Here is a 22,110-nt window from a genome sequence, read left to right on the forward strand (position 1 = left end):
TCCTCTGCCTGGTTATGACAGATATATTATAGGTTGCTCTGCGCCATTGTGTTCCACCTTCTTAAAATTGCGCTGTCCTTGCAGCTGACACCTTGGTTGGCTAGAATGTCCACCAATTTGTTGGCCTTTCTCCTCACATGAATAAATCTGAGAGTACAAAGTTCCTGTAGATGTGCTTGAATTCTATGTAGAACCCAAGTTAACCTCCAGTGTTTTGTGACCTTTTCTAGCCCTGTTCCATTACCGATTCTCTTGGCTGCATTTATGACTAACTCTGAATCCGCTTCTATTATGACATTTTGGCAATTGTTCTGTATCAAAAATTCTAAGCATTGTTCCAAAGCCATTTTTCTGCCATGTTATTAGTGGCTTTTCCTAAGTTTCCATGGAAGAGGTAGATTATGCTACCTGTGTCATCCCTTAGAACTCCCCCAAAGCTAGCCTCCCCCGGGTTGCCTTTGGAAGCTCCATCAATGTTGTACTTCAAAAAACCTTCAGGGGGAGGATGCCAGAATTCCTCCACCTTATCTCTCATGCTTGCTTTCCTATCTAGACCTTGAGGAATAAGCCCCTGCATGTCTAACAACTGGAGGATTCTTAACTCTTCTACTGAGGGAGGATTTTTGGGGAGATTCCTAACCATGGTGCCAACTGTCTCCTTAAGTTGTTTTATGATCAGCTCCACCAGGCTAAGTGAGGCAGTCTTTACCTCTTTGAATATTCTTTTGTTCCTTTCTTTCCACACATTCCATATAATGAAACTCGACAAGAGCTCCCAGGCAAAATTGAGAACTTCATTGTCAGAAAAATTATTCCTCCAATTGTTTAGAGTGTTAGCAATACTTTCTTTGTCTCTATCAGACTGTTTGAAGATGTTGGTAAAAAAATCCCATATCCTGTCGGTGAAAATACAGCTGTTGAGAAGATGCTCGATAGTCTCCTCTTGGGTCTCACAGAGATGACATCTGGAGGGTCCCAGGTTAAAATTTTCCTATGGTGAACTAACCACATGAAGAGTTTGATTTTCATCCAGCCTTTGTGCCTCCAAAGCTTCTGCCAAGTTTTATTTGGAGCTTGTGGTTCCAGATCAAGGAGAAAACCTTTAGCTTCCTTGATATTAAAGTTTCCCTCTTTGTTGTTACCCCATCTCAGTTGGTCCTGCCCTTCCGTTACTAGAATTATTCTCTGATCCAGTAATCTCTTAAGGGACTTTGCTTTACTGTTGAGGGTCCTATCCTCTCTGCCCTCTATTTTTTTCCAAATTCTCCACTTTCCTACATTATGTGGATTCTCCCAAAAGTCTTTCACCTTTACTAATCCTTGATTTTCAGTCTCATGCTTGAGGCCTAAAAATTCTTCCTTCAGTAGATTAGGTTCTTGTTGCCATTTGTCCTCCCAGAAAAGTGCCAGATCTCCCTCTCTGATTTCCTAGAAACTATTTTTTTGAACCACTTCTTTGTTCTCCTAGGCCTTGTTCCATATGGGGGAGCCTTTCACTGTTCCTGTCATACGTATGATATCCGAAGCCAGCCAGCCATTGGCATATTTTTCCTTCTAGATGCTTTCCCATTGAGCTTTAGGATCCTTAACCCACCTCCACCAAAGTTTGGCTCCTAGAGCCTTGTTGAGAATCTCTAGATTGTCCAAACCCAGGCCTCCTTGGTTCTTGGGTTTGCAGATCTTTTCCCATGAGACTAAAGCCCATTTTTTCCTTGTTTCCTCTTTGCCCCAAAGAAAGTCTCGTTGAATATTCTGAAATTGTTGTAAGACTCCTATTGGAGCTGGGAGGGCTGATAGCATAAAGATTGGGATAGCTTGGAGAACTGCTTTAGTGAGAACCAGTCTACCAGCTAAATTTAAAGATCTGTTTGTCCATTTCCTGACCTTGTCTTGCATTTTAGTTGCTAATGGTTCCCATATACTCTTGTGTCGGGGTTTAGCTGTAAGAGGAACTCCCAAATACTTAGAGGGAAGGGATTCTCTCTGAAAGCCTAAAATTCTGGAGACATTTCTCTGGATGGCAATATGAGTGTTAAAGAAAAAGACTTTTGATTTGGAAAGGTTTACTTCCATACCTGTAGCCTTTACGAAGTCATTCAAAATTTGTTTGTAAGCAAGTGCTTCTTTAACTGTGGGAATTCCATGTAACATGGTATCATCTACAAACTATTGATGAGTCAGAACTTGCCCATTCTCCGAAAGTTGGAGTCCTTGAATTCTCCCCATTATTCTTGCATGCTTGATGGACCGCCCCAGCCCTTCCATTATGAGGATGAACAGAAAAGGAGAGATCGGATCTCCCTGTCTAAGACCGCTGGAAGGGAGAAAAAGTTTAGAAGGAGAGCCATTTACTAAAATTGAAAAGTTGGATGAAGTCACAAGGGCCATGACCCATCTGACCCAATTATGATCAAAACCAAACGTTGTGAGCACTTTTTTGATGTATATCTAATTCACTTTGTCATATGCTTTGGCTATGTCTAGTTGCATGATCATGCCCACTCTCTTGTTGCATGTTAACGAGTGAACCACCTCGTGAGCTTGAATTATGTTGTCCAGAATTTGTCTTCCTTCTACGTACCCTGTTTGTTCCCCGGAGATAAGCGTGGGCAACAGGGGTTTGAGTCTGTTAGCCACAACCTTGGAAATTATCTTGTAGACAACATTGCATAAGGCGATGGGCCTATATCTCTCTGGTGTTTGAGCATTATCCTGTTTTGGAATAAGGGCAATAAAGGAAGTATTGAGAGCTTTCAAAATGGTCTTGTTCCGCCTAGAGTCTTCTACTATCTCTACAATATCCCTTTTAACAATATTCCAGCAGGCTTTGAAGAAATCCACATTAAATCCATCTGGACCTGGTGCCTTGCCATTTTGCATTTCCTTGAGGACCTCACTGATCTCCTTTTCAGTTACAGGTCTGTTGAGATTACAATTATCCTCTCTAGACACCAGTTTAGGTATGTGTTTAATTAAGTCCTTAATGAAAGGTTCTCTTCCTGAAAGTTTTCCTTGGCAATGTCCCGAAAATGCTTTACTAACACTGCATCTATCTCCTCATGGGATTGATGAATTTGGCCATTCTCATCCTTGATCGAAGAGATTCTGTTGTGAGTTCTGTTCACAATGGTAGATTTGTGGAAAAATTTAGTATTACGTTCTCCTTCTTTTAGCCATAGAACCCTAGATTTTTGTTTCCAAAAAATTTCTTCTTGTTTACACAGCATTTCCCATTCTTGGTGATATTTCTCTGCTTGATCATTTTTGTCTTTATCAAAGCCATTCTTGATCAAAGCTTGATTGAGCTTTAGGATTTTGTTTTCCACAATTTTTTTACTTGTAAAAATATTGCCAAATTCCTTCTGGTTCCATTCCTTTAGCTTCTGCTTGATGTGTTTTAATCTTTTATGTAGCAGGAACATAGATGATCCCTGAATCTGTAGGTCTTCAGCCCACCATTTTCCAATGTTGCTAATGAAATCCAGGTTTGAAAGCCAAATATTTTCAAACCTGAACGGTTTGTTTCTTGGGGTGCCAATGCCCTTGATCTTCATTTGAATTGGCTAGTGATCTGAGCCTCCAAAAGGAAGAATATCTGCTATTATTTCCTTGTCTAGAAGCATGAGCTCTTCAGAGATCATGAATCTGTCTAGCTTGGAAGCTACCTGGGAATCCCCTCATCTTTTATTGTTCCATGTGCAAAGACCATTGTTTGTTTCAATGTGCACCAGCTTCATGTTTTCTGAAAAACAATGGAAAGCTGAGGAATCTTTGTTTAGTGCTCTTGTACCCCCTTTTTTCTCCGAGAGAGATCTAATCATGTTGAAATCTCCTCCTATAACCCACGGTAGCCCTGCAAATCTGTTTCGAAGGTCCACTAAGGAATCAATAAACTTGATTTTGTCATCTAACCTTTGAGGGCCATAAACATTCATTACAAGATAAGTGTCCCTATCTCCTACAGGCTATATAACAACTGATAAATAATTCCTTGATGCCTCCGCATCAATAATACCTATTTTTTGGGGGTTCCAGAGGATGAGGATACCCCCTGCTATATTTTCTGCTTTGACTTCTATAAACTCATATCTGCTGAGCCACTTACTATGGATTAGTCTTATCTTTTGAACCGAGCATTTTGTTTCTTGGACAAAAATTATATCCGGAGCTACCTGTTTCATTCTATTATTCAACTTTCTCTGTTTTTTTTTGCTTCCTAGACCTCTGATGTTCCAAGTTGTAAACTTTATAATTACAGATTGGTAAAGGAGTAACTGGTTAGATATTTCATCTTACCTGAGTCTATCATGAGCTTTCCACATTCCATTAATAGTTCATTCTGCCCCTTTTTTTCCCCGGGTTTCTTGGAGCTAATCCTGAAGTTGATTTTACTGCTTTCATTCCTTGGTTGCCCTGTCTTTCAATGTTGTTATCTTCTACCAAGCCCTTTGCCTGAGTTTTCCATAAGAATAACTGCTTTATTCGATTGCATTCTTCTTGTGGTAGAGATTCTACCCCACCCGTTGTTCCCTTACTCAGGAACCCTTCTAGATCTAGGTTTTCTCTGTCAAGAATCTCTTGTAACTCATTGTCTTCCATTTCCATCTCACTCTGGGTCATTTCCTGATCCATATCCATCTCTGATTCACTCATCATGATCCCTTTCTGTTTTTCCTTTACCTGTTCCTGATCCTGTTCTTCTTCCTTCTCCTGCTTATCATATCCATCCTTCATTACTTGATTTTCAACTGCTGTATCTTCCTCCTCTTCAAGAACATGGAACTGATTCGGCCTCACTTTTTGGTCTCCACTTTGGTGTTGTTTTGGCCCTTTTTTTCTGTTTTTACCTTTGTGAGCTACTTTGTGAAAACCATCTGTTTCTTTCATTGTGTTAGGTTTGCTTTTGTTCTCTGCCTTACTGAGAGGGCAGTCTCTAAGAAGGTGCCCGTGTTCATGAAATTTTCGACATCTAAATGGAATATGCTCATAGTCAACCATCTGCACCCATTCCTCATCATAAACCTCTAATATGACCTCGTCCGAAAGTGCTCCAGATAGGTCCATCTCTACACAAATCCTAGCAAAGGAGGTGTCTTGTCCTTGTTAATCACTACCTCTCTGTAGGAGGGAGTGGAGCTCCCTCCTCTGCATCTGTCCATGGAGAAAATCCCGCACAGAAACCCTCAACTCTGGTCTTTCCCTCTTCTGCTCTTCCACCCATGTTAGGTTCTCGAGTTTGTATGTGTGTGTGTCCGAGAGTCTATCATTTTCCTTCACTCAACATTATCTCATAAGATACCAAATTTTTTATTTTGAACTTGCTCATGGTCAAGAATTTTTGGATTTTCTCAATTTGTTTCCATTTTGAGACGGGGGTGCTGCTAGCCCACAATTCACACCCATATACCATCACTGGACAAAATAGGAGTCCAAAAAGTGTTTTAGTCGTTTTCCAATCCCATAACTCTGCCTCTCTACATCTATTTTGAAGAACATATAATGCTTTCCACCCTCCTAAAATTCTCTTCTTTCGGCATTCCTCCCAATTAAGTTTGTTGTTGAAATCAATCCTGAGGTACTTGTACTCATTTACTTCTTCAAGAATGTTGCCTTGAAAGAAGAACGTATGTTGGCTCTGCTTCCTTTTATTAGTGAAAATCATTATCTTGGTCTTACTAGTATTGACTTGCATCCCCACTTCTCTACAAAAATGCTCAAGGGCATATAGGTGCATCTGCAATCCATGGGCCGATTTAGAATTCAATACAAGATTATCCGCATATAAAAGAAGCTTTGTCACAAACTCCCCCAACTGAACACGATCTCCACCTTGCAGATTTATCCACTCTTCCATTTTATCAATATATAAGCCAAAAATAGTAGGAGATAGAGGGCAACCTTGCTTGACTCCAATGTTACTTCTAAAATTTTCTGAAATACCTGTTGAGGTTCTAATTTTGACTTTCAATCTTCATAAAGTCTATGGACAACGACTATGTAATGCAAAGAAATTTCAAGTTCTTCCATTCCACGCCACAACTTATCTCTAGGGACTGTGTCAAATTCCTTTTTGAAGTCAACAAAGCAACATAATGTTTCTTCTTTGTCCTCCCAAAACTTTTCAACAATGTGTCTCAACGTGATACCATGATCCACTGTAGAATTATTTGGCCTAAAAGCCGCTTATCCTCTTGCCCTCTTTTCTTTTACTTCTACCCACTTACTGATTCTATTTTCTACCATGCTGTCGAAAAGCTTTACAAACAAAGGATTGATCATAATGGTTCTATAATTGGAAGGATTATTAATGTCTCCACTTTTAAAAAGGGGTATTGCTAGGCTAGTTGTCCAGTCCCTTGGGAATCCTTGCTGAATGATGTTGTTAAATATTTCCATGATGTGCGGTGCAAGAGTGTTCATTCCCCATTTTAGATACTCTGCTTGAAGCTCAACCAAGTCCTTTGCCTTTCCTGTTTTCAACTTCTTAATTCCAATCTCCACCTCCTGTAACGTGAAGAGCTTTGTAGTTGTGTTAATCTTGGAGGGAGGCTCTGCCTCTGATTCTTTCTCATAGAGTTGCTTTGCATATTCAAACCATTGATTGGTTGTAATATTATTTTCGATTTGCTTCTTCCTTGGTTGAAGTTCCTGCCAAAAAAGCTTTGGGTTATTCTTGCTTAGATATATTAACTCTTCTCGCCTTGTTTGCATGAACTCATCTTTTTTTCTTTTTAGTATTTGCTTATATAACTTTACATTCATCTTCTTCTTCCTACCTTTTTCAAGGTTCTCCTTGCCATTTTGCATTCCTCATCAAACCAAGCATTTACAAGAAAACAATTTGATTATGATTTCCTATTTTTTGCTCTTTTGCATTCTCAAGTGCACTTAAGATTATATTTGTTAACTCATGACTGTTGAAGCTTTTGAAACCAATTTTCTCTTTCTGACTTAATCTCTGTAACATTGTCTTGAAGATAGTACAATTTCCTTGTGTTAGAAAAATTTTGCCCCTTAATAATGATTACCAAAAACATTAAGTTAAATATTTATAAACTATATGTAAAATTTTAAAAATATCAAATCATATAATATATATAAAAATATAAAATTTAAATTTAAAATAATATAACGTTAATGTTTCAAAATTATATATTTATATATCTATAAAAGTTAAAAATGTATAAAGTTTATTTTTAATAAATATGTTATATAATTAAAATAGTTTAAACATGTTATAAATGTATGTATAAAAACCTATACCAACAAATCTTAAATTCTCGTAGCGTGATTGGAGGAGAGAGAAAAGAATTTGCAAGGAACCCCGATGAAATCTACGCTGTTGGAGGATTATGATCTACGGTGGTCGGGAGAAAACTTGGGGTGGAGGTTAACCTTGTCAACAGGACGGATATCATGCATATACGCTATTACAACCGAAGGGTTGACATTTTTTAATTTTGACAAATGTTCATTTATTTCACAGGGTAGCTTTTAGTTTATTAAATGAATTCGTTTCAATACCTTGAAGTGTAACGTATTATTAGGTGAGGTATGTATGACATAAGGTGGATTGTTTTTTGTTCATTGATTTATTATTTATTTTATATTTTGTATTTTGTATGTTAGTTATTTTTTTAATTATTTATTTTTTATTGTTTATTTATTATTATTTTATTATATACAAATTTTTGTTATAATTTATTTAATTCAAGTTTATTTTTTATTTATTATTTTATTAACGAATTATATCTGATTTAATTTATATTTTGATATTTAATATTTGTAACTATTTTAATTATTATAATTTAGAGTATCTTTTATGTAAAAAATAATAATTTAAAATTTTCATTTAATGCAATAATTTTTATAAGTTATAGTGATTATTATAATGACCAATTTAATGCAAAGTAATTAAGAAAATTTAAGGGAGTGATTTTGATCATGTAAATATTAGAGGAGGCACAAGGTGAAACTGGTAAAAGGAGCCAAGATTGAATTGGGGTCAAACTGGTGACAACATTAAGCTCCAACTGGGGATGATGCTCCCCTGTGGAGGATCAAGAACGTAGACCAAATGTCGTATTATAGGGCCTGGAGTCGACTCATGAGGGAAAAGAGGACTCAAAAGAAAAAAGTAAAGCAATAGAAAGACATATTTCACATCTTAAAATCTTAGTCGATCAATATCAAGAATGAAACAAGAATAAATGTGAGGCCCCAGTACATATAAATTAACAAGTTCAATGATTATTTACATACATAAGACATTTGTTTGTATACTAAGTGTATTGGGGTAGCTATGATAATGATTAAGGGCAGATGATCATAAATGATAAATGTCTCACTTCATAAGAGCATTCAACACCATAACAAGTCATACCTGCTTACTGTTAATAATTAGGAAATGACACAAATCATAGTACTAATAAAGATTCATAAGAATGACTTTCATTTTGGAATAAGGTTTGATCAAAACTATGGAGGCTAGTTATTAGGGATTTGTTTCACTTTTTGGTACATAACACGAGTTTCCAGAATCGGATGTCGCTCTGTTGCCAGCCAGCCTCTATAGACCCAATGGAGTCATCCACTATCATGAAATGAGGAACTTTGTAGATTCTTGTTTTCTCTTCGTGTTAGAGGCGATTCTTTCAATTTAGTTAGCAAACATAACATTCACATGATGGGAGGATTATGCGCTGAACTTAGTCCAATACAACTGACCTTACTCCACTGCTTGTGAACATTCATAGCCCTGGTGGAGATGTTAGCATGCCCCATCAGAAGTTACCTCAACGGAAGGAGTGGGAGGATTACACACTAGATTTTAATCTAATTCCTCTGGCTTTTCTTCACTACCAGTGAGCGTCTATAGCGTCGACGGAGATACCACCATGCCTCACCCAAGAAAACATCAGTTCCTATCCCTAGGGTAGTATGGTGATAAGGGAAGTTCTCATGCATGGTTATAATGTAACTAGTGCTACAAAAGTTTCAATTGAATTTTATGAAAGCTCAATCTTATGGTTATAGGTCCAGCCCTTATGACTTAATGTGATCCCTTTGTATTTATGTGCAAGTAGTATGAAAGAGAAATGTTGTGAGCAATATTCAATATGAGGTTGACATTAAAGAAATTGAGATTTGAGTCCTTTCAAGATTGTTACCCCTCAAACATGATTTACAAACCAAGTCTTTAAGTATGTATTACTATTTTTTGTTAATATGGTTCATTCTAAGGACTCATATATGTGTATTCCATTCTACTATGATCACATAAAGACTCTTCAAGATGAAAAACCCTTCATCTTTATTCATTCTAAATCTAAGAAGCATAAAAAGGTTTATTTATGTACATGATTTATATAAAATGTGTTTTCAGAAGCAAAATTGTTCAAATATGTCAAACAACCAATATAACGAAGACAATAATTTATCAACTCCAATACTCTTACTTTTAAGTTTCAAAAATAGTAATATGTTAAATAATTGTAAGAAAAGTGATGCCGAAAAATTTGACTTTTCCACGTAATTCACCTTCTCTGGATCACACAATAAATCACTTCATCATCAAGCCCTTCATTTGTTTTGCGAAAGTATTTCATATAAAAATCATACTTCACTTACAGTGAATCCTAGAACATGCACAAATTAGAACTATTATCAATCACATAGATACACCAGACAATATGTGAACATAATGCAAATTCCTTTCATTAATAAAATCATGTCCATACAATTACAAAAGTTTTCATTCCTCTCTTGGCCCGATTTCACATTCATTTGACCATTAGTTTTCCCCTTAGGCTTACAATATTTATAATAACATATACAAACTAAATATTTTTCATAGATCCATAGATCAATCTACAAATCACTCATGCTTTTCAAGGTAGACTCGCTTTTTCCTTATTAGACAAAATTTTTACTATCCATAGCATTTCTAAATCCTAAAAGCACCCTAATAGTTTCTAATATTTCTAAACATTTTCTTATCCTAATAACTTGCTAATTGCTACCAATATTTTTTTCTCCTATAACCTCTCGTGATTTATTTCCTAAAATTTTCATGCCTTAAAAGACATATTTTCTTCTTAAAAATATTATCTCTGTCTATAGTTCTTTAAGAAATAAAAAAATAAAATTATTTACAATAAGGAAATAAAATTCCTTTTCCATGTTAAGACTCAATTTGGAGCTTTGTGTTGGGAATCACGATTTCTGTTAAACCAAAACCCACAGGTGTTAGTCAACAATCACATCACCAGAGATAAGGATCCATGAGAGGCAGTTAGTTCATGTCACGAAATACATGGGGAGCGTTGGTTTATCCAATATCCAACAATCTTCCCCCCAATGTGAGATGGATGTGTATCAAACTCGTGACCTACGCTTTGATACCACTTGTTGGGAATCGCGATTTTCGTTAAACCAAAACCCATAGGTGTTAGTCAACGACTGCATTACCAGAGATAAGGATCCATGAGAGGCGGTTAATCCATGTCATGAAACACACATGGGAGCGTTGGTTTATCCAATGTCCAACATGTTGTCTCCAATAATCTTGATGACTTGGAAGTTCTAATGCTCCTGCATCAGACTCCCAAGGAAGAAAAAATTTCGTGGTCTCCTGACCATGAGTTGTTGTTGCTAACATCCTCTGGGTCCCATACATAGTTTTGTTATTGATCATCAACTTTTTCATGTTGTTGTACTTCTGGCGCTCGAATTCTACCATAATCCCACTCCCGTTCTTCTGATTGCAAGACATCACCATGCTTCTGCTCACTATTCAAGTGAAAATTTTCTAGCCAAGAAAGTTATCAAAACAAAAGTATACAACCATAAAAATATACTTTCAACCTCATCCCATGCTTGTAAATTTTCTCTGAACTCTCTACCTCACCTCAATTTATTGATCGAGCTCTGTCTCCATGCTACCAACAAACTCTTCCTCCTTTGACTTTGTTGCATCCTCGTTCACAACAAATTTTGCAAGTTGTTCACCCTCAGTTTCTATTTCACTTGCATCAGTTTGAGAACTGATAACCACTTCTACTACACATGCATACACACAATCAGTGTGAAGAATGAAAGTTGTCGCTACATTTGGCTCATCATTCGCTATGAGCGTCCCATTCAAGTATTGCTCCTCCTCTCTGCTGAGAACAAAATTTGAACTTTGTTCTCCTCTTTCTTCCTCTTTTTTCATGCAATTTCAAAAGATTGTCCATCATCTGTAATAACACCTGCAACCATAAAAAAACCACCAGGAAAAACATAAGGATTTTCAGCCTCATTTGATGTTTCAAACATCAAATCTATACCAACCTCATCACCATCCTCTTCAAGGATTTCTCCTTGCTTAGGTTCACCCTTATGAACTAACTTCTCACACTCAGTAGCTTTGAGTTCTTCCTTCAACCTGTGTCTAAGCTTTTGCCTCTGCTTCTTGGCCCATAATATTTCAACATGCCATTTAACCCTTTTCCTTGAGTTCCACCCATACTTCTAGCTCTCCTCATTCTATTATATCAACTCTATAAGCACATTCAACTCTGTTTTTATCTCAACAAGTTCCCTCTCGTATTCTTCATCACTCATTTTCCTTATGCCAATTGCTTTGGCATCTCTGTGGCTTCCCTCTGAATTCTTCCAATGACTTCTCATTCATCTTCATCTTCCCCTTCTGTGGGTTTCTCACTTCCCACTGTGACCTGCAAATCACCTCTGTAGTAGCAGACCTCTTTCTTGCTACACACATCTCACCAAGCTTCTCCTCTTAGCTAAGAATGTTGGCATTCTTGGTCCCCTCCTTTGGAACCCTTTTCGAGCACTCCTTGCTCTCCAAGTTTTTGCAATCACTCTTTTTCCTCCATCACAGTTGTGCTAGATGTCAGAATTCTCACCATTTCCTCCTTCTCAATCGCTGCTACCTGTCATCAATACCTAAAAAATAAAAAAATAAACCAAAATCAATTTACTCGCTAATGTATTAATCTCATTCTAATTTTTCCTCTACACTGTAGCATAAAATTCTTCTATTGTTTCCATATCTCTTGCTTTGATACCACTTGATGTAGGAAAATTCGAATTTTCCTGGAAATTCACCTTCTCTAGATCACACAATAAATCACTTCATCATCAAGCCCTTAATTTGTTTTGCAAAATTATTTCATATAAAAATCCTACTTCATTTATAGTGAATACTAGAGCATGCACAAATTAGAACTATTATCAATCACATAGATACACTAGACAATTTGTGAACATAATGAAAATTCCTTTCATTAATAAAATAATGTCCATACAATTACAAAAGTATTCATTTCTCTCTCAGCTCGATTTCACATTCATTTGGCCATTAGTTTTCTCCTTAGGCTTACAATATTTATAATAACATATACAAACTAAATAATTTTTCTGATCCATAAATCAATCTACAAATCACTCATGCTTTTCAAGGTAGACTCACTTTCTCCTTATTAAATTTTTTCTTATCAATAGCTTTTCTAAATCCTAAAAGCACCCCAATAGTTTCTAATATTTCTAAACTTTTTCTTATCCTAACAACTTGCTAAATGCTACCATTTTTTTTTTCTCCTATGACCTCTCATGATTTATTTCCTAGTTTTTTCATATTTTCTTCTTAAAAATATTATCTACTAAATCTTATCTCTATCTATAGTTTTTTAAGAAATAAAAAAATTAAAATTATCTACAATAAGGAAATATAATTCCTTTTCCATGTTAAGACTCAGTTTGGAACTTTGTCTCCAAAAAACTTGATGACTTTGAAGCTCTAATGCTCCTGCATAAAAAGGTAAGGTGTTTTGCTCATTTTAGTTCCTAAAAAGGAGTTGATACACAATGATAAAATGATGTTCTCTTAAAGACTTATTCCATCCAATCTTCTATGAAATCATAATACTTTGTATGATTATTTAAATAATCAAACATTTCTAATATTAATGTATATGCAATATATTCATAATTTACTCCCTTATTAAAGCAATCTTAAATCATGTTAGGATTTTTCATGCGACAACTTAAATGTTCTTGAAATTTATGTTCATCATAACAAGAAGAAGAATTATATGTAGTTTGGAAGGATTATTGAAGTGATGATGTATATATGGCAAAATAAAGAAATGAATATTAGTTAAAATAAAGTTTAGAGTTAATTCATTTGCATTTTAATGTAAAATAACCTTATTATGTGCAAAATCATCATAAACAAGTTCGTTGTTAGTTACATAGTCATGTTTATCATGGTTATTGATATGAAAAACATTATAGTTGTGTGAATTTAAACCTACAAATGAATAATTATTATCATATTCATCATACATAGGAGGTTTTGAGTAATCAACATGAACCTGAAATGAATCGACATCAGAACTAATGAAAACACCATCACATACCTCTTCTTCTTGATGGTTGAATAACCTTGATTCTCCTTCGAAGTTTCCTTCTTCATAATGATTAATATTAACATAACCAAAAACACGAAACAAATCAGGGATGTTAGAAGAATTAGATTGCAAAGAAGTCCGAAAGAAATCCACTGGAAAATAAAAATAATATATAATCTAGGAGTCACTAGGTGAAAAAAAACAAAGAAATATATACTTTAAAACTTTTAAGGCGTATATAGATATGATCCTGTTCACCAACAGATTAGAGACTTAATCGATTAATCTAGTTACCAAGAAAATGAAACTTTAACAATTTGTTGTCCGACAACAGTGCCAAAATATGTTGGTGCTCAAATTGTACTGGTAACTAAGGATAGCCTGAGACCACATCATTGAGGATCCTAGATCCTCCCACTCTAGGTGACAAGGGATGGCCTCCCTTTCACCACAGGGGTTATTCCCTAGTGATAATCAAAATTGAATAGTCATTGTAAACTTAATGTAATTTAAATGGATTTTCTAATTAACAAATAAATAGGCCAGATTATTGAATAAAGATTGTTTTAAATAAAATAATGCTTTTTGGGAAAAAGACGTGGTAGGTACATAACTCCAGAAAACTTATTAAATTAAAACTTCATTAATAACAAATGAGGGAAATTAATATATATAACAATTCACAAAGTTTAGTAAGAAAAAAATTAAAATTAAAGAAAAGATAGAAATTGAAGCACACTGGTGTTAAATACATCTAATAGAACTATGTGGTTTAAATAATATTACATCAAGTATTATTATTATTTAACTTGCATAACAATTACAATAATTTACTTTAATAATTTCCAATAATAAATATTAGAGAAGCATTAAATTAAATGTAATGCGTGAAACATTAGACAACCTGAACAAGTAAAATAATGGCCAATAATTTCACGTTTTCCAGTGAGGGAAAATAGTGAAAACAAGAATAAAATAAAAAATGAAATAAAATTTAAACTGATCTTTATGGCTTTTGAATTTATAATGCACATAACCCTAAATATCATGCAATCATGGAATTAAATCTGCAACCAATAAACTCAAAATATGGTTTTAAAACCCTAAATATCAAGTATTCAAAAATATTTAAAATCATTCAATGTATTTGAGAATAATGCATAATGAAGTTAAGCCACATTTTGGAACAACAAAGCAGTGCATACAATTAAAATTAAATAGAACATAATGAAAGAAAATAAAAGACATAAATTATAATATCATTAATAAAACCTCCATGTCATAATAAAGGAGACCATTTACAGCATGTACAAGATAGTTGTAATAGTCAAAGTCTTCTTCCTCAAAGCTACCCATCCTCCAACTTTCCAAAAAGCTTTGCCCAAAATTCCCTAGGACAATCTTTTACATCTTCTTTTAAATGTCTGGATGTTCGTTTCATTTAGTTCTTGTAACTTCCGGAATGAAATTACATTAATAACAATTATTTTGACTAAATGTAATACATATTCCATTATTTAAGTGAATTCCCACTCAAATCTTTCATGTAAATGAAATTAAAATATAACTAACCCTTTCATAATGTTCTCCTCATAATATTATTTCACGTACATTATTAATGAAATTCAATTTTTACGTTAGTTGAGACCCAATAAAATTTTCCCATTATATAAAACATTAGGTCATAAATTATGTATTTAATGTGAACGCATTTTCCAAAAATGCAAGATAAAAACCAAAATATTAAATCTAATAAATTTAATGTGAATTTTCCCTTTTAAATACTTGCATTTCTACAAAATCTACTATGAAATCTCAATGCTCCTCCCTTGCTAAATTGATGCTTGCACATTCTCCATCCAACCCATTAGAAACAAAATTCTGAATTTAAAATAATACAAATTCGAAATGTATATATATTTTAAGTATAAATCATAAATTTAATTATGTATTCCAGTTTTATTTCTCAACATAGATATTTTTTTTAAATATTTATAAACTATATAAAATATTAGTAATTTCAAATCATATAATATATATAAAAACACAAAATTTAAATTTCAAATAATAACATTAATGTTTCAAATCATATAATATATATAAAAACTTCACGATTTATAAGGTTTTATATAATAAATCTGTTAACATTAATGTTTCAAAATTATATATTTATATATATATATAAAACTTCACGATTTATAAGGTTTATATATAATAAATCTGTTATATAATTAAAATAGTTTAAACATGTTATAAATGTATATATAAAATCCTATACAAACAAATCTTAAATTCCCCTACGTGAATGGAGGAGCGAGAAAAGAATTTGCAACGAACCCCGGTGGATTCTGTGTTGTTGTACGGCGGTCAGCAGAAAATCTGGACATTTTTTAAAAGGCCTCGAATCCTTAGGGTTTTTCAGGGTGCTGAATCCAAATATGCAGTTAAAAAACCATTTTAACTGCAAGAAATCAAGATTTGACCTCAATTCTTCCGCCGGATTCCGTCACCAAAATCTTCAAAAAGTCGCATTATAGACAACTCCCGAATCGTTTGGTATATGTTCATTTGTTTCACATGGTAACTTTTAGTATCCACACCTTAAGTCTAACCTATTATTAGGTGAGGTATGTATGACATAAGGTGGATTGTTATATATTGTTTCTTTATCTTTTCATTGATTTATTGTTTGCTCGCCAGGACAATATATTTTGTATGTGATTTCGCCAAAGATTTTTCTAAGTTAATTTTTATTAATTATTTATTTATTTTTTATTTATTTATTGAGTGTTTATTTATTATTATTTTATTATATAAAAAATGTTATAATTTATTTAATTCAAGTTTATTTTTTTATTTATTAATTTATTAATGAATAATATTTTATTTGATTTGTATTGTGATATTTAAATTTTTTAATAATAATGATTATTATAATTTAGAGTATTTCTTATGTAATTTTTTTTTTTTTTTTCTAATAATTTTTTTAAGTTTTAATGATTACTATGACAACTAATTTTAAAGTAAGGAAAACAAGAAAATTCAAGGGAGTAATTTTGATCATGTGAATATGAGAGGAGGCATAAGATGAAACTGGCATAAAAACCCATGTCTAATTGAGGTCGAATTGGTGACAACAAAGACCACACACTCAATAAGTCATGACACATGAAGTAACATAAATTGATGCTTGAGGATGAGAGAGCTTTCAAAAAAGATTTCTATGATATGACTGAAATGGTGAAAGTGTTGTATAATGAAAGAACAACACGGTTGCAAGGAGAAAGTTCTAATTAGCCGAAAGGTGATGGTGGTGATGGGAGCAAGCCTCCTCCTCCTCCTCCTCCTCCTCCTCCTTCACCTCCTTCTTCACATAGACCAACTCCTCCTACATCTCCAAGAGGACATGCTAAGTCTCATTTGCTTAAGCTTGATGTCAAGTTTGAATTTCCAATGTATGATGGAGAATTAAATGCTGAAAAGTTGGATAATTGGGTTCGTCAAATTGAAGTTTATTGCAGGATCCAAAAGATTGATGATGATGTCACAAAGATCCAACTTGCTTCTCTTCATTTGGGAGGTGCAACTCTTATCTGGTGGGAGGCCAGAACTCAAGAAGATTTGAAGAAAAGTGGTAAAATTATCTCTTCTTGGAATGATTTTATAGTTGCATTAAGAAAGCAATTTTATCCATTAGCTTACATACAAAAGGAAATAATGGATTGATTTTTTTTTAGACATGCTAAAGGTCTATAAAAATTATGGTGTAGATTTGCAACTGCTCATGAAGTCTTAATCAAAATCACAAGACACAAACCTACTCTATTTCTCTGCAGAAGTAAATTCACAATTTAGAACAAACTTAATCTTAGACATGCAATACGAAATAACACACATGCACACAATATTTTTCCTAGGGAAAGCAATCTGCTAAAAACCCAATTCCTACTTGCATTAATCTGATGAATAAAGATGTATTACAATTGCTTTGCTCAACTGAGCACAACTTGCAAGTGAATAACCTATATCTCTACTCATTAAGAAGCTCTAACCCAGTCTTAGTCAATTTCTACCTCTTTTCAAGCCCCTATTTCCTTGTGCAATTCCTTGAGAAATTAGGCCCCTATTATTTAGGAATTTCTCCAAAATGAATTTCACCATTCCCAAGGTTGATCATCAGACTGCACGCAACATGTGTACACTCAAGACTAGTCTACAAATGAGGTTACACTGCCTTGGAATCTCCAGCATAGCTGGGGAAATCGAATTATCTGCATGCACTAGCTATTTTGGGCTGATTGATCAGTTAACTAGATGATCAATGAGATTGTCTGAAGTCTCACTGCACAACTGACCTTCTCTAGTTCATCAAATAGTTGGAACTAGTTTAACAAAAACAACTTGAGATAACTGACCTTGATTGCTACAAATTAGCAATCACACATGCTTAACTGAACTCTAACTCCTCCGCCTTGAATTTACTGAGTAAAATGGGTGACACAAGCCATGTCACACAAGTTAACTACATCTAAGTTGTTTGTTGAAGTGGAAATTTGAATTTTCTCAATTTAATCAAGGCAAAATCAAATTGAGAATTTCTTGCTACATTTTTCAACACTCCCTCTCAACAAGAAAGGGATTATGAACCACCCCCATCTTGCACCTGTGGAACTCAAACTTCTCTCTTGACAAAGCCTTTGACAAAATATCGTCATCTTTTTCCTCCATCAGAATGTAGTGTAGCAACATTATCCATCTCTACAAACAGTCTCGTAAATGGTGATACCAAATATCTATATACTTGGATCGATCGTGAAATACAAGATTCTTAGAGAGATTAACACAACTTTGATTATCACAGTAGATCATAGTTGGATCCATCATTTGACCAAACATTCCAATAAGTATCTTTCTCATCCAGATCACCTCACATGTTGCTTGACTTGTGTCCATGTATTCTGCTTCTACCGAGTTGAGCACCACATATCTTTGCTCCCTATCGTACCAAGAAATAAATGTGGACCAAACATTGAAAATTCCACCTGATGTACTCTTTCGGTTTCATAGATCCCTTCCCAATCTACATATATGAAGCCACACAACTTCACGCCCTCTATCCGTCTGTACCATAGTCAAAACTGGGTAGTTCCTCTGAGGTACTGTAAAACATGCTTAGCTACCTTCCAAAATAATTTGGTTGGCCTAACCATAACTTGGTTCAGCTGGTTGACTGCATAGCACATATCTGTTCGTGTGTTAACAAGATACAATAATGAGCCCACTAGCTGCCGATAAATGGTAGGATCCACTTCTTCACCTGAAGTGGCATCCTCCTTCCTCTAGTTGGTCGCTAGAGGGCTCTCCATGAGTTTACAACTATCCAAGTAGAATCTCCGTAGTATCTCATTTGCATACTTTCCTTGAGACACAAATAATTCCCCATCACCTTTCCATACTTCCAACCCGAGGAAGTAGTGCATGACACCCATGTCCTTCATTTCAAATTCCCTTGCAAGGTCCTCGCAAGATCTGATCAACTGTTCATCACCAGTTAAAATCAAATAATCAACATATAAGACAATAATAAGCAAATTACATTCTACCAAGATATGATATAGGTTGCATCCACATCACTTTTGGTAAAGCCCAAATCAGGAGATAACTATCTATCCTGGTGTACCAAGCATGAGGTGCTTGTTTGAGATTGTACACCACTCGTTTGAGTCTGCACACATGAGACTCTCAATCAAATGTGTCAAAGCATTCTAGTTTTTCGATGTACACCTCCTCCTCAATAAATCCATCAAGGAATGTTGTTTTTACATCCATCTGGTGGAACTTCCACCACATCTACGCAACGAGTGCAAGAATTGATCTAATGGATGAGTACCTTGCTACAAGAGCAAAGGTCTCCTCATAATTAGTTCCCTCAACTTGAGGGTACACCTTGGCCAAAAATATGACCTTATACTTCTCTATGCTTTCATATGCTGCCTCATTCACCTTGAAGATCCATCTCAAACCCACAACCAATTTATCTTCTGGTCTTGGGACCACTTCCCAAACACTGTTCTTTACAATGGATTCATATTCCTCCACCATTGCATCAACCCATATAGATTTCTCTACTACTACCTCGAAAGAGTATGGCTTGGTATCTACAAGCTTAGTCATTAGATCCATGTAGCCAGTGTACCGTTCATGTTACCTTCTCTGCCTACACAAATTTGAAGGAGCTCCCACATTCTTCTTAAAATTGGAAACGAGGGAAAAACTTCATGTGGGTCATCTTATTCACGGCTGATAATATTTTTATTAGATTCCTCTCATCGAGTGGTGTAGGATTGATATAAAGATCATCCAATTCCGATAAGTATTTATGGAGATATGAATTTATTTTGATTATGGAATTATTATCAAGCCGACCTACAACTCATGTAGGCTCAGAAGCCCAACAGTCGCATCTATTCAAACATCATCAGTTGTGTATAAATACAAGAGGACTTTTCCTCATTTTCACTCACTCAACTCATCACATCTCTCTCTCTCTACTGTGCAGAAAAGAGTCTCTTCTCTACTGCACAGAAAAGGGTCTCTCCCTCACACATGTGAAGCTAGAAGCTATTGAAACTGAAGCTGCAATTGCAGAAGTAAAGTTTGACCTACATGGACTAGAAGATATCCTCATCTGAACTTCACTGTAGGTACATCTGAACCTCCTATGAAAGCCGCAAATTTTGGTGGTGGAATCAAGTCAATCCGACGGACGGTTTGCAAGATATCGACTGCCCTAGTTTGAAGGAAGCTGCTGAAACTGAAGCTGCAATTGCAGAAGTGAAGTTTGACCTACGTGGAATAGAATATCTCCTCATCTGAACTGTGTTGTAGGTTCATCTGAACCTCCTTTGGAAGCCACAACTTTTGGTGGTGGAATCAAGCCGATCCGACAATCAGTTTGTGAGATATCGTCTGCCCTAGTTTGATGATGAAGCCACTAATGCTGATGCTGCTAATCTAGGGTTTGCTACTGCTGATATAAATCAGATTTATTGTACTATTTCTCTCTGCTGAATTATTGAAGATAAAAGAAGATTTGATCAAAGGGTTTCCCCACAGATTGTGGGGTTTGTCCCTGGCTAGCCGCCACATCTTGTGTCTCTTGTCTTGGCTTGTTTTTTGTCTATCGTTTAATGTTATATCTGCATTTTAATTTATGAACATGTGATTTCTAATCTGTGGAATATAATTAGAAAAAGAAGTAAACTATTATAAGCATAGAACATACCATATCTTAACATGGTATCAGAGCTGAGGTGAAGACAAAGCCCGAGCAAGAGCAAGAGCAATCACCGAAGAGAAGATAGGCAAGGCTATCCTAAAAGAACTATGGGGTCCTCAACACTCTTTCCTGCTGAAGACAAGCTCCATGAGAAAGCTGACTATCACGGATGGAATATATCTATCGATCTAACCCTAGAAGATCAAGGAGTGCTGGACCATGTAAGAGGCAATATTGTTGAGCCTCCATCAAATGCATTCGCTGTTGCCTGGAACAAATGGAAAAACGGAGAAGTCAAAACAAAGAAGATCATCCGGGACTCTATCGACAAGCACTTGGTGGCCTACATCTCTGACCTGAACACCTACAAGGAAATCTACTATAGACTGGTGAGTTTATTTAAAGTTAATGATGCAAATCAAGTTTTGTTTCTTAGAAATAAGCTGAGGGAAATTAAGAAGGGTAAAGATGAGAGTATGCAAGCATACTTCTTAGAAATCACCGAGATCAAGAACGATCTCCTATCTATTGGGAGACTATTACTGATAGGGAAATGTCACTCATGACTCTTGGAGGATTACCATCCGAATGGTACGTGTTCAAGACTACTCTTCTGAACAATCATGTACTTCCTGGTTTCAAGGAATGAATGGCTAGATGCATTCTAAAAGAAACAAGGGTATAAGAGCAAGAAATGCCCTTGCCTAAAGGTCCTCCTACTGCCTTTTCTTCTCATGCTAAGAAAAGAAATAATTCCGGGACTAAATCAAAAGGAAAGGTTGGACCTAAGGGTGGAAGAAAAGGATGATGTTACATTTGCAATAAAGCAGGTCACTATGCAAGGGAGTGCCCTGATAGAAAGGACTCACTGGGACGATGATCAAAATCCCTCTGATGGCAATCAAAGGAATGACAAATTCAATAGCAAAGGTAAGAGGAGAGCTGGGAATCAAGGAAGAGGACAAGCATTCAAGAAGGCTAGAAATTCCAAGATGTATTAAATGCACCTGACCTCCGAAAGAACCTGGTGTCCATCTCGGCAATGGAAGACAAAGGCTACAAGGTAACCTTCAGCGATGGCAAGGTACATGTATCAAAAAATAATGTTAAAGATGCCTTTACTCTTGGGTTTCATGTTATCAAGTCGATGAAAGTCAGGTAGGTGTCATGTCTTATGACACATCTCTTTAGTTCGAACTTTGGCATTGGAGGTTTTCCTACCTTCATTACAAAGATCTACTCGATGTAAGACATATGGTAACAGGGATGCTCGAATTCCGAGTAGAAAAAGAAGGTGTATGTTCGAGATGTGCCGAAGGAAAGCTCAAAAGGGGACCATTCCCCTCAAGCCTAAGCAAGACCTCCGATATATTACAGTTGGTTCACTCAGGCATACCTGAGGTTGGCATTAAG

Source organism: Pinus tabuliformis, chromosome 3_2 (genome assembly GCF_031772625.1).
Source record: "Pinus tabuliformis cultivar Carrire ecotype Pingquan chromosome 3_2, CPIR1, whole genome shotgun sequence".
NCBI lineage: Eukaryota > Viridiplantae > Streptophyta > Pinopsida > Pinales > Pinaceae > Pinus > Pinus tabuliformis.